The sequence below is a fragment of the Coregonus clupeaformis genome, chromosome 40, assembly GCF_020615455.1.
Source record: "Coregonus clupeaformis isolate EN_2021a chromosome 40, ASM2061545v1, whole genome shotgun sequence".
In the NCBI taxonomy this organism is placed as follows: domain Eukaryota; kingdom Metazoa; phylum Chordata; class Actinopteri; order Salmoniformes; family Salmonidae; genus Coregonus; species Coregonus clupeaformis.
The window spans coordinates 23,014,432-23,030,657 of record NC_059231.1 but is presented as its reverse complement, the minus strand read 5'-3'; positions in this window follow the sequence as shown (position 1 = coordinate 23,030,657).

Sequence of the window (16,226 nt, the reverse complement as noted above, 5' to 3'; positions counted from 1 at the left end):
ATATGGGTAAGAGTCTAGCTAGCTACATTTTCGGATATTATGCGTTTCTAATTTTGTAAGAAAGTAATTTTCATCGCAAGTTAAAGTGTACTGTTAGCTAGCTAGCAAACGTTAGCTTGCTGGCTCGCTAGCTAACGTTACGTGTATGATCTGTGTAGTAATATTATTTGTATCTCAGAAATCCATTTGCATTGCTAGTTATAGCCTAATGTTAGCTAGCTAGCTAACATTGAACCTAGTTGATTAGCTTTAGCTACCTGCAGATTCATACTACAGCATTTCATGCATTGTGGCTATCGATGACAATCCGTTTGTACTGTAGCTATGGGTTGGGATTACAGTTCATTGTTTAGCTAGCTAGCTACATGTCTAAACAAAAGACTCCACTTCGCCAGATGATTACATGACCCATCAAGTTAGCCAGGTGTGTCTGGGGTTATTACGGCCATCTATTGTATTTCATGAACATGTGTACATTCAAGGGCCATTTTCTCAAAAGTGGGGTTAGAAGTTTATCGACTTTCAAAGCAGAATTTCTTTCCCATTGTTCCTCAACTGTAGTGTATGATACACCATTTTGTAGCGCTGAGTCTCTACTTTTATCCAATAATAAAAAATAAAAAATCAAATGTTGATTCTTAAGACCAAATCGAGGTGGTCAGTCACAAATGCCATGATGATCTGGAGGAGACTGCCGAATCAAGGTAAAGGTAAGATTCTCTGGATTAACGATAAAATGTTAGCTAAATGTAGTAATGAATACATTTGCAAAAAAATATGTAGTGGACAATTCTGTGAACTGTCTTGTGCAAGTTTTAAATTGACACAATACCTGTTAGCAAAGGTGCCAGCTAGAGATGATGTGCAGGAGCTTGCAGGGATTTGTAGTCTTGCATGATGTCTACTTTGATGCTAATTAACATTTTTGTTTCAGAGAGACTTACACTTACATTATCAAAAGTCACACCAGGGTAAGCCTACACCAAACACAGCCCTTATTTTAAGTGTTTCCCTATGAGAAAAATGAATGGTGGCAAACGATTGGAACCATTTCCCTGTTTGACCACTAGGTTTTATGGGTATTATGACCCCTCGACTGTGGGGCTCTATAAAGCGGTGGAACCAACCAATCCCCCTGTTGTTTCAACTCCTTGGACTTAATTGGAGAGTCCAGGTGCACCCTGCCTTCTCTAATTAAGTAAAAGTGCTTTTGAGAAGTTTCTCATCTGAAGAGAGGATCGGTTTTTGATGCTTTAAATCTCGAACAGTTCCTCGGGGCCATTTTTGATCAAAACACAACGCACCTGCACTTTTAGAAACGTTCTCTCCCTCTAGACCCGCAAGCGTAGACTCCCCTGGCTTGCGCCGCGAACCAATTAAGCGCCATCTGCCCATCTCCTCTCCATCCCGCGCCTTGGCTGATTGTTGTTATAATATTATACGGCGCTAATGGATGCAACTTGGGGACAGGGAATGAAGAGTGACGGAACGGGAATTAATCGATTCTAGCAGCAGAACCGAGCCATTCGAGGGTGGACGGACCCGAACCTGCCCCAAAGCCAATCATGCCATTTATAAACCCACAGCTGTAGACAAAGATGGGAAATTAAGATTTGTTTGGACATTTTTCTTGGGAAGTCCCACACACTGTGGTATAACATATCAAAATTGATTGCTTAGTTTGTTCAGTGCGATTAAGTGTTTGGCCAGATCTAATGACCATTTTTATATTTTCAAATTGAAGTTCAGTATAGGACAGGAAAAACAAAAATCATGGCTCCTTACAATGCCTAACCAAGATATAGGCCTCATATTGCATTGATTTGTTTTTCAATAATATTTATCTAATCTATTTCTCCTTGAGGAGGGCGTGTTGGTCTATATTATTGGACAGTGATGCGAGAAGAGAAGGATTTATATGTGTAGCCTAACAGCCGCGGCAATAATGTTGAAATCTGTCTCGAATAAAACCGATAATTTAACACTCTGTTTGACAGCATTGCAAGGGAACAAGACATAACATTTAACGTCTCTATTGGAAGTCCCATCTGTTTCATCACACATATCTCATAATGTAGCTTGTGTGTGTTCCCAATACATAGGCCTATATTGTGTACAGTATTATCCCTTAGTGCGATATTGCCACTATCAGAATAATTACAAATTATCAATGGATGGCTCAAAACAGCAGAAATGCTTATAAAATACAAATGAACAATTTGGCTAACATAACATTAATCTACGCTGCACCTGCTACCATCACAAGCCATGTTAATAAAGCATTTGGGATCAGATAGCCCTACTATGCTCTATCTGGGGTCCCAGATGCTCCCTTATATTAGTCTTTGGGGATGGGTGGTCAGAGCATGGGCCCTGAGCGCATGCAAAATTCTGCCTCCTGGTGGTGAAAGGGTGAAATGACACCTCAGTGATAGAATCAGTGATGCTGAGAATTGCAGCACAGGAGTATGTTCAACAGGGGTGTAATCATTAGTGCACACTGCACACCTTAGCAACAGATCCAAACAGTTGCAAATGGACAACGTTTTGTAACGAAAACAAGAGATCCTATTGGACAAATTCAGGTAGGTCCCTCCCCGTTTTGTTCTGTTTGGTTCCTAGTGATTACACCGCTGTGTTAGAGAGCTGATTGACAGTAGGGTAACCTAAATAACTTTATCTTTAAGTTGTGGACTCTAAAGCAAGGCCTCTACATCTGAAGGTAGCCTATGGTTCAATCTTGGGTCATCAATGAATGACATAAATAAACATGGTGAACTTCCTGAACTTCCTGATGGGCCTCCCCCAGGTGGTAAGGGTAGGCAACAACACATCTGCCACGCAGTCGTGGTTGAACAGGGAGTACAGGAGGGGACTAAGCACGCACCCCTGAGGGGCCCCCCTGTTGAGGATCAGCGTGGCAGACTCTAACACCATCATTAAGTCTGCTGACGACACAACAGTGGTAGGCCTGATCACCGACAACGATGAGAAAGCGTATAGGGAGGAGGTCAGAGACGTGGCAGTGTGGTGCCAGCACAACAACCTCTTCCTCAACGTGAGCAAGACAAAGGAGCTGATCATGGACTACAGGAAAAGGAGGGCCGAACACGCCCCTATTCACATGGACAGGGCTGTAGTGGAGCAGGTCAAGAGTTTCAAGTTCCTTGGTGTCCACATCACCAACAAACGATCATGGTCCAAACACACCAAGACAGTCGTGAAGAGGGCATGACAATGTCTTTCCCCCCCCAGGTGACTGAAAAGATTTGGTGTGGGTCCCCAGATCCTCAAAAGGTTATACAGCTGCACCATCGAGTGCATCCTGACCGATTGCATCACCGCCTGGTATGGCAACTGCTCTGCATCCAACCATAAGGCGCTACAGAGGGTAGTGCGTACGGCCCAGTACATCACTGGGGCCAAGCTTCCTGCCACCCAGGACCTCTATACTAGGCAGTGTCAGAGAAGGCCCCAAAAATGGTCAAAGACCCAAGTCATAGACTGTTCTCTCTGCTACCACACGGCAAGCGGTACCGGAGCGCCAAGTCTAGGTTCAAAAGGCTCCTTAACAGCTTTTACCCCCAAGCCATAAGACTGCTGAACAATTAATCAAATGGCTACCATTACTATTTGCATGGACCCGCCCACCCCCTTTGTTTTTACACTGCTGCTACTCGCTGTTTATTATCTATGCATAGTCACTTTACCCCTACCTACATGTACATATTACCTCGACTAACCTGTACCCCCTCACATTGACTCGGTACCGGTACCCCCTGTATATATCCTCGTAATTGTTATTTTATTGTGTTACTTTTTATTTAATTTTTTACTTTAAGTTTATTTAGTAAATATTTTCTTACCTCTATTTTCTTAAAACTGCATTGTTGGTTAAGGGCTTGTAAGTAAGCATTTCACAGTAACGTCTACACCTGTTGTATTCGGCGCATGTGACATAACATTTGATTTGATTTGAAAAACATACCCATCACACCTATACATTTACCAGTAGGTCATTTTAATCTGTCTGCCACCCAATTAGCAATGTTGTGCCAGTGCCAAAGACTTAACAGTAAATTCTGACAGTGTTTACTTGTGGTCGTTACTGTGATTAGATCAGTCACATTAATCTGTTTATGGTTGGAGTTTGCGTCCCTGGCTTAGAGGCACCGTGTCCTTCCAAAATATAGCCACAATTCATGTTCCACCATTTGGGATGCTCATTATTCACTTTGGACTTAACCTAAATGAGATATGGCAGACAATCTGAAACCCAATGATTAAACCATAAACTCTAAGATGAAAGTCCCAAGTCACTCATGACTGGCATGGGAGGCTTGGGTATGAGAGGCTAACATCGGTCTCCATCTAGTGGTGAAAAGGAGAGACTGGCTATGACATGCATCGTGCTGGCAATCTGAAAATGTAGTCAGTGACCCAATATTAGCTATACGCTTTTTTCAAACACAAAAGAAGAAGAAAATGTACTATTTTCAATGGCACCTCCCTGTCAGAGATACAAAGATGAGTCCTCTATCTATCTCTATCGGTCAACCACAGGAGCAGCTAGTGGGCTAGTTTTTCCTGATTAGGACTGTTACCAGGATGACCACAGAGATCATGCCAAACACCATCACCACTCATATATATATACACTACCAGTCAAGGGATTTTCTTTCTTTCTTTTTATTTTTTTCTACATTGTAGAATAATAGTGAAGACATCAAAACTATGAAATAACACATATGGAATCATGTAGTAACCAAAAAAGTGTTAAACAAATACAAATATATTTTAGATTCTTCAAAGAAGCCACCATTTGACTTGATGACAGCTTTGCACACTGTTGGCATTCTCTAAACCAGCTTCATAAGGAATGCTTTTCCAACAGTCTTGAAGGAGTTCCCACATATGCTGAGCACTTATTGGCTGCTTTTCCTTCACTCTGTGGTCCAACTCATCCCAAACCATCTCAATTGGGTTGTGGTCGGGTGATTGTGGAGGCCAGGTCATCTGATGCAGCACTCCATCACTCTCCTTCTTGGTCAAATAGCCCTTACACAGCCTTGAGGTGTGTTTTGGGTCATTGTCCTGTTGAAAAACAAATGATAGTCCCACTAAGCGCAAACCAGATGGGATGGCGTATCGCTGCAGAATGCTGTGGTAGCCATGCTGGTTAAGTGTGCCTTAAATTCTAAATAAATCACAGACAGTGTCACCAACAAAGCACATTTACATTTTAGTCATTTAGCAGACGCTCTTATCCAGAGTGACTTACAGTTAGTGAATACATATTATTATTTATTTTTTATACTGGCCCCCCGTGGGAATCGAACCCACAACCATGGCATTGCAAACGCCATGCTCTATCAACTGAGCTACATCCCTGCCGGCCATTCCCTCCCCTACCCTGGACGACGCTGGGCCAATTGTGCGCCGCCCATGAGTCTCCCGGTCGCGGCCGGCTGTGACAGAGCCTGGATTCGAACCAGGATCTCTAGTGGCACAGTTAGCACTGCAATGCAGTGCCTTAGACCACTGCGCCACTCAGGAGTACACCCCCACACCATCACACCTCCTCCATGCTTCACGGTGGGAAGCACACATGCGGAGATAATCCGTTCACCTAATCTGCGTCTCACAAAGACACGGCGGTTGGAACCAAAAATCTCAAATTTGGACTCATCAGACCAAAGGACAGATTTCCACCGGTCTAATGTCCATTGCTCATGTTTCTTGGCCCAATCAAGTCTCTTCTTCTTATTGGTGTCCTTTAGTAGTGGTTTCTTTGCAGCAATTCGACCATGAAGGGCTGATTCACGTAGTCTCCTCTGAACAGTTGATGTTGAGATGTGTCTGTTACTTTAAATCTGTGAAGCATTTATTTGGGCTGCAATCTGAGGTGCAGTTAACTCTAATGAATTTATCCTCTGCAGCAGAGGTAACTCTGGGTCTTCCTTTCCTGTGGCGGTCCTCATGAGAGCCAGTTTCATCATAGCTCTTGATGGTTTTTGTGACTGCACTTGAATAAACTTTCAAAGTTCTTGAAATGTTCCGGATTGACTGACCTTCATGTCTTAAAGTAATGATGGACTGTCGTTTCTCTTTGCTTATTTGAGCTGTTCTTGCCATAATATGGACTTGGACTATTACCAAATAGGGCTATCTTCTGTATAACATCCCTACATTGTCACAACACAACTGATTGTCTCAAACGCATTAAGAAGGAAAGAAATTCCACAAATTAACTTTTAACAAGGCACAACTGTTAATTGAAATGCATTCCAGGTGACTACCTCATGAAGCTTGTTGAGAGAATGCCAAGAGTGTGCAAAGCTGTCATCAAGGCAAAGGGTGGCTACTTTGAAGAATTTCAAATATAAAATATATTTTGATTTGTTTAACACTTTTTGGGTTACTACATGATTCCATATGTGTTATTTTATTGTTTTAATGTCTTCACTATTATTCTACAATGTAGAAAATAGTAAAAAATAAAGGAAAACCCTTGAATGAGTAGGTGTTCTAAAACTTTTGACTGGTACTGTATATATAAATAAATAAATGTATATATAAATAAATAAATAAATGTATGCCATTTAGCAGACGCTTTTATCCAAAGCGATTTACAGTTATGTGTGCATACATTTTACTTATGGGTGGTCCCTGGAAACTAACCCACTGGCTACTGCCTCTGCAGACACACCTGGGATACATAAGGGCCTGGAGTTAACATGTTCATAAAATACTGCTCAGTATTGGTATGGAAGAAATTATTTAAAAGTATGAACATGCAAATCAATGAATTCATTAAGGTAAAGCTGAAGTGTTGAGGCATAGCTACCTGCAGTGGACCGATCCTCAGGCAACATATGAGAGCCCTGTGCTTCAGCATGAATTTCCTGGTCCCCTTCCACATAGATTTCCTGGATGAAGATGGGCCCCAGCATCCTCCTCCCAATCTACATCAGGAGAGAGAGGAACACCACAGGTAACTGCCAAAATCAACATAAAGTGTCTTAATAGGGTGTTGGGCCATCACGAGCCGCCACAACAGCTTCAATGCGCCTTGGCATAGATTCTACAAGTGTCTGGAACTCTATTGGAGGGATGCCTTCCACAAGAGTTTTGTTGATGGTGGTGGAAAATGCTGTCTCAGGCACCGCTTCAGAATCCCCCATAAGTGTTCAATTGGGTTGAGATCTGGTGACTGAGACACACACATACACACCCTTTAAACCCCCTATGCTCCTTTGAGACCCCTCTTTTCAAAGTAACTGTGGTCTCTTCTTCTAGCCATGGTAGCCAAAATAATGGGCAACTGGGAATTTTTTATAGATGACACTAAGCATGATGGGATGATTTAATGTCTTAATTAACTCAGGGACACACCCTGCTTTCAATATACTTTGTGTCCCTAATTTACTCAAGTGTTTCTATTATTTTGGCAGTTGCCTGTAGCTTTCGTCTAGGGCTATTCTAGCGCTATTTAAATAATTTAGCCAACTTTCCGCCATACAGGTCAGATGTATTCTGGCTCCTTTATGCTTTTCTACACTGAGTATACCCAACATTAGGAACACCTTCCTAATATTAAGTTGTAAGAATTGTGGTGGGGTCTGGACTGGCTCCCTGGGCTCAGGATTAGCTGGTGGGTGAAGCATCATCATAGCTCAATGATGCAGACTGTCTAGCTGGCTGTCTGTGGATCAGTATAGACCCTCTCTGTGAGTACAGCTTTGATGATACGTCTATGGTCAGCTTTTTAGCAACCACAATAAAGCCATTTGTACTAATGCTGCACTCATAACCAAGTCTCTCTCTCTCTCTCTCTCTGGTAGTCCGTCAGTTTCGACGTTGACGACTAATGCATGTCACTTCGGTTTATTGTGGGTTCTTGAGTGGCTTCTGAGTTTTGAATTGCAGACTCTGAGGCATGAGGGACATACATACTGTTTGCTGCCGCTGGGGTTGTGGGGCCGGTTGTGCGGGAATGACGCTTTGCCTTGGCTGCAGGTAGACGATTGTTTCTGTCCCGCTGTAAGTTGTCTACTGCTGTGAGGGTTTTGGAGTGCCAGGTGGATCGGGAAGAGGCGATGTCTCTGAGCTGGCTGGGCTGGATATTGCAGAACTTGAGTTTGTGTTTAAGGTTGTATTTGAAGCGCTTTTTGGGTCGTCTTCTGGTGCCCCTACTGCAGCATCCTGATGGTGTGGCCGGTCTATCGGAGCTGTGCCTTAATGATCTTAGCCTCAATGCTGGTGCTGTTAGCTTTCTGCACTACCTCCAGGTTGGAGACCTTGTCTTGCCACCGTATTCCCGTAATAGATCTCAGAGATCGTGTATGGAATGTCTCCAGCTGTTTGACGTGGCAACTGTACAGGGTCCAAGTTTCACAGCCATCAGAGTTGTGATGACTACCGCATTGTAGATTTTCATCTTTGGGGAAAGAGTGATTGTGTGATAGTTTCGTATCCTCTTCCTCAGCCTTCCCAATGACTTGCTTGCTTTCTGGATTTTGCTAGTTATTTATTGGTCGAGTGAACCGTCCTTGGAGATGGTGCTCCCCAGATGTGTAAAGTGGTCGACATTCTAGAGTGGCAGTGAAAAAGAAGTTGAACAGCACCGGGCACAAGATACATCCTTGCTTGATGCTGTTGGAGATGGGAAAGGCTTCAGAGATATCAGCACCACAGAGGATCTGCCCTTGCATTCCGTCATGGAGTAGATGGATGACGTTGACTCGTTTCTGTGAACAGACAAATTTGTGGAGGATCTTCCATAACCCCTCCCTGTTCACTGTGTCAAAAGCCTTGCTGAGCTCTATGAACATGCAGTAGAGGTCCATGTTTAGCTCAATAAATTGTTCTTGTATTTGCCTGATGGTAAATATCATGTCTGTTGTACTGCAATCAGGCCTGAATCCACATTGCGCTTCTGGAAGGTTCACTTCTGAGATGGAGGTTAGCCTATTGAGGATAAGTCGGGCAAGGATCTTGGCAGCTATGGAGAGAAGTGCAATCCCTCTATAGTTGCCGCAGTCCGCTTTGCTGCCTTTGTTTTTGTACAGGGCAACAATGGTAGCATCTTTGTAGTCCTGGGGCATTTCCTCGGTTTCCCAGATGCTGGTAAAGATGTCATGGAGTACTTCTGTCGCCATTGGGCCAGCTCTCTTATAGAGTTCGGTTGGAATACCATCTTTGCCTGGTGCTCTCCCCGAGCTCATAATGCTGATAGCTTTTTCAGTTACCTGGAGTGTAGGTGGTTTGTCCAGGTGATGTTGGAGGGCCTTTTGGGGCATCAGGTTTATGGCTGAGGGAGTCGACAGTGGATGGTCTTTTCAGGAGATTGCTGAAGTGTTCCACCCACCTCTCTGCAATACTTGTTTTGTCTCTGAGGAGTGTTTTGCCATCTGCTGATCTCAGAGGTGATGTTCAAGACTTCACCGGTCCGTAGATGGTTTTGAGGCATTCAAAGCACTGTTTGGTACAGTGTGTGTCTGCATACATTTGTGTGTGATCTGCTAGACCCTCTTGGAGGTAGATTGGGGGTTGTTTTGGAAAGACAGGAATGCAGCATTCTTTTGCTTCAGGAGCATCGTGATTTCATCATTGTTGTCATCGAACCAGTTTTGATGGGTTCTCTTTTTAGTGCCAAGGATTTTTGTTGCTGATTCCTGTACAGTCTCTTTGAACTTCTCCCATTTTCCTGAAGGCGAATCTGAGGGGGTGATGCAGTTTGCAAGTTGGGTTTCCATGTTGCCTTGCAACTGAGCCCTGAGGTGTGCATCTTGCAGCTTCTGGAAATCTGTGGAGGTTCTAGATTTTATGTTCAGCCTTGGGTGGTTTGGCACGATGTACATGCCAAGGATCGCTCTGACCATTCTATGGTCTGTGCAGCACTCTGCGCCATGCATGGCTTTTGAAGTCCTTAATGTCGCGCTGTCGCACAATGACATAATCCATTAGGTGCTTGGATTTTGGGGGCATCCATGTAGCTTTGTACTTGCCTGCTTGCCTGAAGATGGTGTTGGTGATGGTGAGGCTATGCTCTGAGCATTTGCTCAGGAGTAGGAGCCCATTTCCATTCATGATTCCCATCTTTGCCAATCACTCCTTGCCAGTTGGTGCTGTCTTTGCCCACCCTGGCATTGAAGTCTCCAGCAATGATTTGTTTGTTACTCTGGGGAGTTGATTGGATGATGTCTAGCTCTGAGTAGAACTGCTCTTTCACATTGTCAGGGCTTGGTAATGTAGATGCGTAGGCACTGATTATTGTGGCATGCCTGGTCTTGTTGAGAGGAATCCTGATTTTCATTAGCCTCTCATTTATGCCGGAGGGTAAATCTTGCAGGTGCCTGAGAAGGTTGGTTCTTATGGCAAGTCCCACCCCATGTACAGTATTCTGTCCTCATCGTTTGATTTCCTTTTCCAGAAAAACGTATAGTCACTTCCTGGTTGTTTCACTCAGAGCTGCTATGTTGATCTTATATCTGCTCAGTTTCCTGGACAGCAAGGCAGTTCTTCTCTCGGGACATGGGACAGAGTTTTTGTCCATTGTTCTAACATTCCAAGCAGCTATTACGAGCTGCTTTTTGTCCGGTTTGCCTGGTTTTCTTTTATTTATTTTTTGGCTTGTGTTTCTACCGTTTGGGGGATGATCTGCCAGCCACGGTAAACTGGCCGGATTCAGCAGGGCAGGCAATTTCTTGGCCACCTTTTCTAGCCCCTTCCCTAGGTTAGGGTGAGCATTGATGTCCTAAAAAATGCTGCTCAGACATCCAGGGTGCTGCCGAACATCTTCTCTGTCCTAGTTACGAAGATGAGCGGCCAATATCCTGGACTGCCTGCATGCAGGTTTGTGGCTACAACTGCCAGTGATCATCTCCACCTGTCGCATCGTCATTCCCCCATCGCTGTAGTTACCTGTGCGTGAGTTGATTTATAGTGGGAGAGCCATTGCACTGGGACAGTCCCACTCTCTCAGCATCCTAAGCTTGGGCTCAGAGGCGTTACAGCAGGAAGCTTCTTCAGCTGCAGTGGATTGCCAGGGACACGTGTGTCCTGCCCTTTTGCACTCCACAATGTATTGTTGCTATTTAACCCATAGGTGTTAAACCCATAGGTAGCGGTTGACGGCTGCCAGGGTCTGTCCACTCACCGGCGGGCCTGCACACCTCGTCTCTGGGGACCACTACTGCTCTGAGATCCCCTGTAGTTTAGCCTGGGGTCGCTTGATACCCAGTTACCATGTGTTGTCACGGGAGGCACTACTGGAGTCTTGGTGGTGGAGAGGCTATGTACTTACATACACAGCTCCTCCTTTCACTCCGCAGAGTTGCTGGGACTAGCCAGCGGCATTAGCTTAAAGCAGAAAGTAGCAAGCAGCAAGCAGGCAGGCGGCAAGCAGTCATGCAGTATGCACTAACTACTACTGCACTAGACGCATCACACACATCCTGTGACCAGGCCACATACATATTTATAGTGGGAAGGTGGTATTTACCAGTTGTGAAGTTGAAAATACAAGTTGGATGCATTCACGTGCTTTGAACTTGTTGAGAAATGGCGATTGGCAAACAAGCTGTGTCAACCATAACCTAAAAGTACAGCTATCATGCTTGTAAACAAATTATAGTGTTCAAAACCATATTTTGCCAATAATTGGGCAAAATATCAGAATTGGGCTGCTTGTGTAAATGCAGCCGTTTATCAGCATTTTTGTTTCTGCAAATGGATTTGAAATGAAACGAGTGAACCTTGAAAAACTCATCATTCTTCATGTCTTTTTTTTAATTAAAATTTGTTCCACTTAGTATTTGCACTTCATGAAACATAAACACATTTATTTAATTTTCATAAAGTGCACTGTAACACTACAATGACCACAAGATGGCGGTAATACCTCCCTATTCTCAAATTGAGCATCACCTGATGTCGTCAGAATGAATATGTGTATACTTGAATGTGTTTTCATGTGAGTTTGTGTGGTCTGTTCACTCTGTAAACTGCATGGTCTTAATTATACAAGGGGACCTCTTAAAGGTGGGCTGCAGATGTTTCCTTTGTGGTGTTATAAACGAGCCTGGAGCCTGTGTGCCCCAGTCTGACACATAACCGTACACAACACATGACACACCCTCACAACACAGTGAGACAAATACCCCCCCAGCACAACACATGATATAGACAAGACTCACAAGAAACCTATCCCCAAGCAAAACATATGACATACCTTATCTTCACAACATATTGAGCATAACACATACCTTGAGTGTACAACACATTATGAACATCTGCTCTTTCCATGACATAGACTGACCAAGTGAATCCAGGTGAAAGCTATGATCCCTTATTGATATCACTTGTTAAATCCACATCAACATTTGTAGATGAAGGGGATGATACAGTTTAAAGAAGGATATAAAAGCCTTGAGACAATTGAGACATGGATTGTGTATGTGTGCCATTCAGAGGGTGAATGGGCAAGACAAAAGATTGAAGTGCCTTTGAACGGGGTATTAAATTTTTACATTTGAGTCATTTAGCAGATGCTCTTATCCAGAGCGACTTACAGTTAGTGAGTGCATACATTTTCATACTGGTAGTAGGTGCCAGGCGAACCGGTTTGAGTGTGTCAAGAACTGCAACGCTGCTGGGTTTATCACGCTCAACAGTTTCCTGTGTGTATCAAGACTGGTCCACCACCCAAAGGACATCCAGCCAACTTGACACAACTGCGGGAAGCATAGGGCCAGCATGGGCCAGCATCCCAGTGGAACGCTTTCGACACCTTGTAGAGTCCATGCCCTGACGAATTGAGGCTGTTCTGAGGGCAAAAGGGGGTGCAACTCAATATTAGGAAGGTATTCCTAATGTTTTGTACACTCAGTGTATGCCTTTACAGTGGACTGTGAAAAATTCCAGTGTGAGTGCAACACATGATACACCATCACACAACAGCCGGAAAACATACCAGCATGGGCCAAACATATGCTGTATATCTTCACACTGGACTGCTACCATCTTGCAATGTCCTGTACAAGTCCATACAGATGCAATACATACCACACACAAAAAGACTTACAAGACTCCCCAAAAGGCAGTTCTGTACTGATGTACAGTGCTTTTTCACTGTATATATTCGCCACGGCAGAATCCCTCCCTCTGCTTATATAGATATATTCCATCTCTAAATTGTATATTCCCACTGTAATCAGCCTATACGCCATATTGTATATTATAAACTGGGTGGTTCGAGCCCTGAATGCTGATTGGCTGAAAGCCGTGGAATATCAGACCGTATACCATGGGTATGACAAAACATTTATTTTTACTGCTCTAATTGCGTTGGTAACCAGTTTATAATAGCAATATGCACCTCGGGGGTTTGTGATATATGGCCATTATACCACGGCTAAGGGCTGTGTCCTAGCACTCCGCGTTGCGTCGTGCATAAGAACAGCCGTTAGCCATGGTATATTGGCCATATACAGTGCCTTCGGAAAGTATTCAGACCCCTTGACTTTTTCCACATTTTGTAAGGTTACAGCCTTGTTCTAAAATTGATTTAAAAAAAATTTCCCTCATCAATCTACACACAATACCCCATATTGACAAAGCAAAAACATGTTTTTATAAATTGTGGGTAATTTATTAAATATAAAAAACATAAATATCACATTTACATAAATATTCAGACGCTTTCCTCAGTACTTTGTTGAAGAACTTTTGGCAGCAATTACATAATCGAGTCTTCTTGGGTATGACGCTACAAGCTTGGCACACCAGCATTTGGGGAGTTTCTCCCATTCTTCTCTGCAGATCCTCTCAAGCTCTGTCAGGTTGGATGGGGAGTGTTGCTGTACAGCTATTTTCAGGTCTCTCCAGAGATGTTCGATCGGTTTCAAGTCCGGGCTCTGGCTGGGCCACTCAAGGACATTCAGAGACTTGTCCCGAAGCCACTCCTGCGTTGTCTTGGCTGTGTGCTTAGGGTCGTTGCGCTGTTTGAAGGTGAACTTTCGCCCCAGTCTGAGGTCCTGAGCGTTATGGAGCAGGTTTTCATCAAGGATCTCTCTGTACTTTGCTCCGTTCATCTTTGCCTCGATCCTGACTATTCTCCTAGTCCCTGCCGCTGAAAAACACCCACACAGCATGATGCTGCCATCACCATGTGTCACCGTAGGGATGGTGCCAGGTTTTCTCCAGACGTGACGCTTGGCATTCAGGCCAAAGAGTTGAATCTTGGTTTCATCAGACCAGAGAATCTTGTTTCTCATGGTCTGAGAGTCTTTAGGTGCCTATTGGCAAACTCTAAGCGGGCTGTCATGTGCCTTTTACTGAGGAGTGGCTTCCGTCTGGCCACTCTACCATAAAGGCCTGATTGGTGGAGTGCTGCAGAGATGTTTGTACTTCTGAAGGTTCTCCCATCTTCACAGAGGAACTCTAGAGCGCTCTCAGTGACCATCAGGTTCTTGGTCACCTCCATGACTAAAGCCCTTCTCCCCCGATTGCTCAGTTTGGCCGGGCGGCCAGCTCTAGGAAGAGTCTTGGTGGTTCCAAACTTCTTCCATTTAAGAATGATGGATCTTCAATGCTGCAGAATGTTTTTGGTACCCTTCCCCAGATCTGTGCCTCGACACAATCCTGTCTCTGAACTCTACAGACAATTCCTTCGACCTCATGGCTTGGTTTTTGCTCTGACATGCACTGTCAACTGTGGGACCTTATATAGACAGGTATGTGCCTTTCCAAATCATGTCCAATCAATTGAATTTACCACAGGTGGACTCCAATCAAGTTGTAGAAACATCTCAAGGATGATCAATGGAAACAGGATGCACCTGAGATCAATTTCGAGTCTCATAGCAAAGGGTCTGAATACTTATGTTAATAAGGTATTTCTGTTTTTTATTTTTCATACATTTGCAAAGATTTCTAGAAACCTGTTTTTGCTTTGTCTTTATGGGGTCTTGTGTGTAGGTTGCTGAGGATTTTTATTTATTTAATCAATTTTAGAATAAGGCTGTAACGTAACAAAATGTGGAAAAAGTCAAGGGGTCTGAATACTTTCTGAAGGCACTGTATCACAATCCCTCGAGGTGCCTTATTGCTTAATTCTGCCAGTGGTGGAAAAAGTACCCAATTGTCATACTTAAGTAAAAGTAAAGAAACCTTAATAGAAAATGACTCAGTAAAATACTACTTGAGTAAAAGACTAAAAGTATTTGGTTTTAAATATACTTAAGTATCAAAAGTAAAAGTATAAATCATTTCACATTCCTTATATTAAGCAAACCAGAGGGGTGCTGTGGTTGCCATGGCACTGTAAGGTAGCCTAGGCAGAGAGCTCTGTAAATGTTGTACATATTCTTTATTATTTGTACGTGGTTTTTCTTTTAATGTATTTTTTGGGGTTTGGCTGCTCTAGGGTTTGATCACTATATCCTGTGGTCTTGACTCGTGATGAAAAGTCTATCTTTATCTTTTGGCTTGATAGCTAGCTTGCTAGTTGGCTGTTTGGATTGAAATAATGTGGGCTACCTTACTGTTTCATTTGTTTGGAAATATTACATGAAGGACTGCATGCTGTGTCCAGAGGTAGCAAAGGATGTTCATGGACTGTTCAGGGAATGCTCCTAACCACTGCCAAGATGTGGTGGCTTTTCATGAGCTTTTCAGCAGCCATGGCATCACCCAGGTGGGTGCTACATTCCTGGCAATGGAGGACCAGTACCAGTACCTGTTTTTTCAGACTATCTTTGTTTCTCCTTGGCTGTCCCATCAATGCCCCCTCCACTGAACCTCCACTGCCTTTCCAACCCAAATTGCCTCAACTTCACCCCAAGCAGACTGAGACTTTCAATCTCCATCATTTCAATTTCTTGTTTATTGTTTAACTTTTTATACACTTTGAGATTATTTGTAAAACGCCACACAGGTTAATTATTATTAGATCTGTAACCCAAGTATGCCTAGTTGGCTAGATCTACTGTGTAGCCTGGGCCTACTAGGTTGTTTGTACATTTTTCTGCCATTTATTTAGGACGACCACAATGGAAATACGTTTTCAAACTTTTTTGTGTCATCCTCGATGATTTGAAATGCATTATCCACATGTGTGGTTATGTTGTGTTTTAAATGATCAAATAAATTGAAGTAAAAACAATATTCTTGCTATTTTTATTTACGGATAGCCAGGGGCACACTCCAACACTCAGACATAA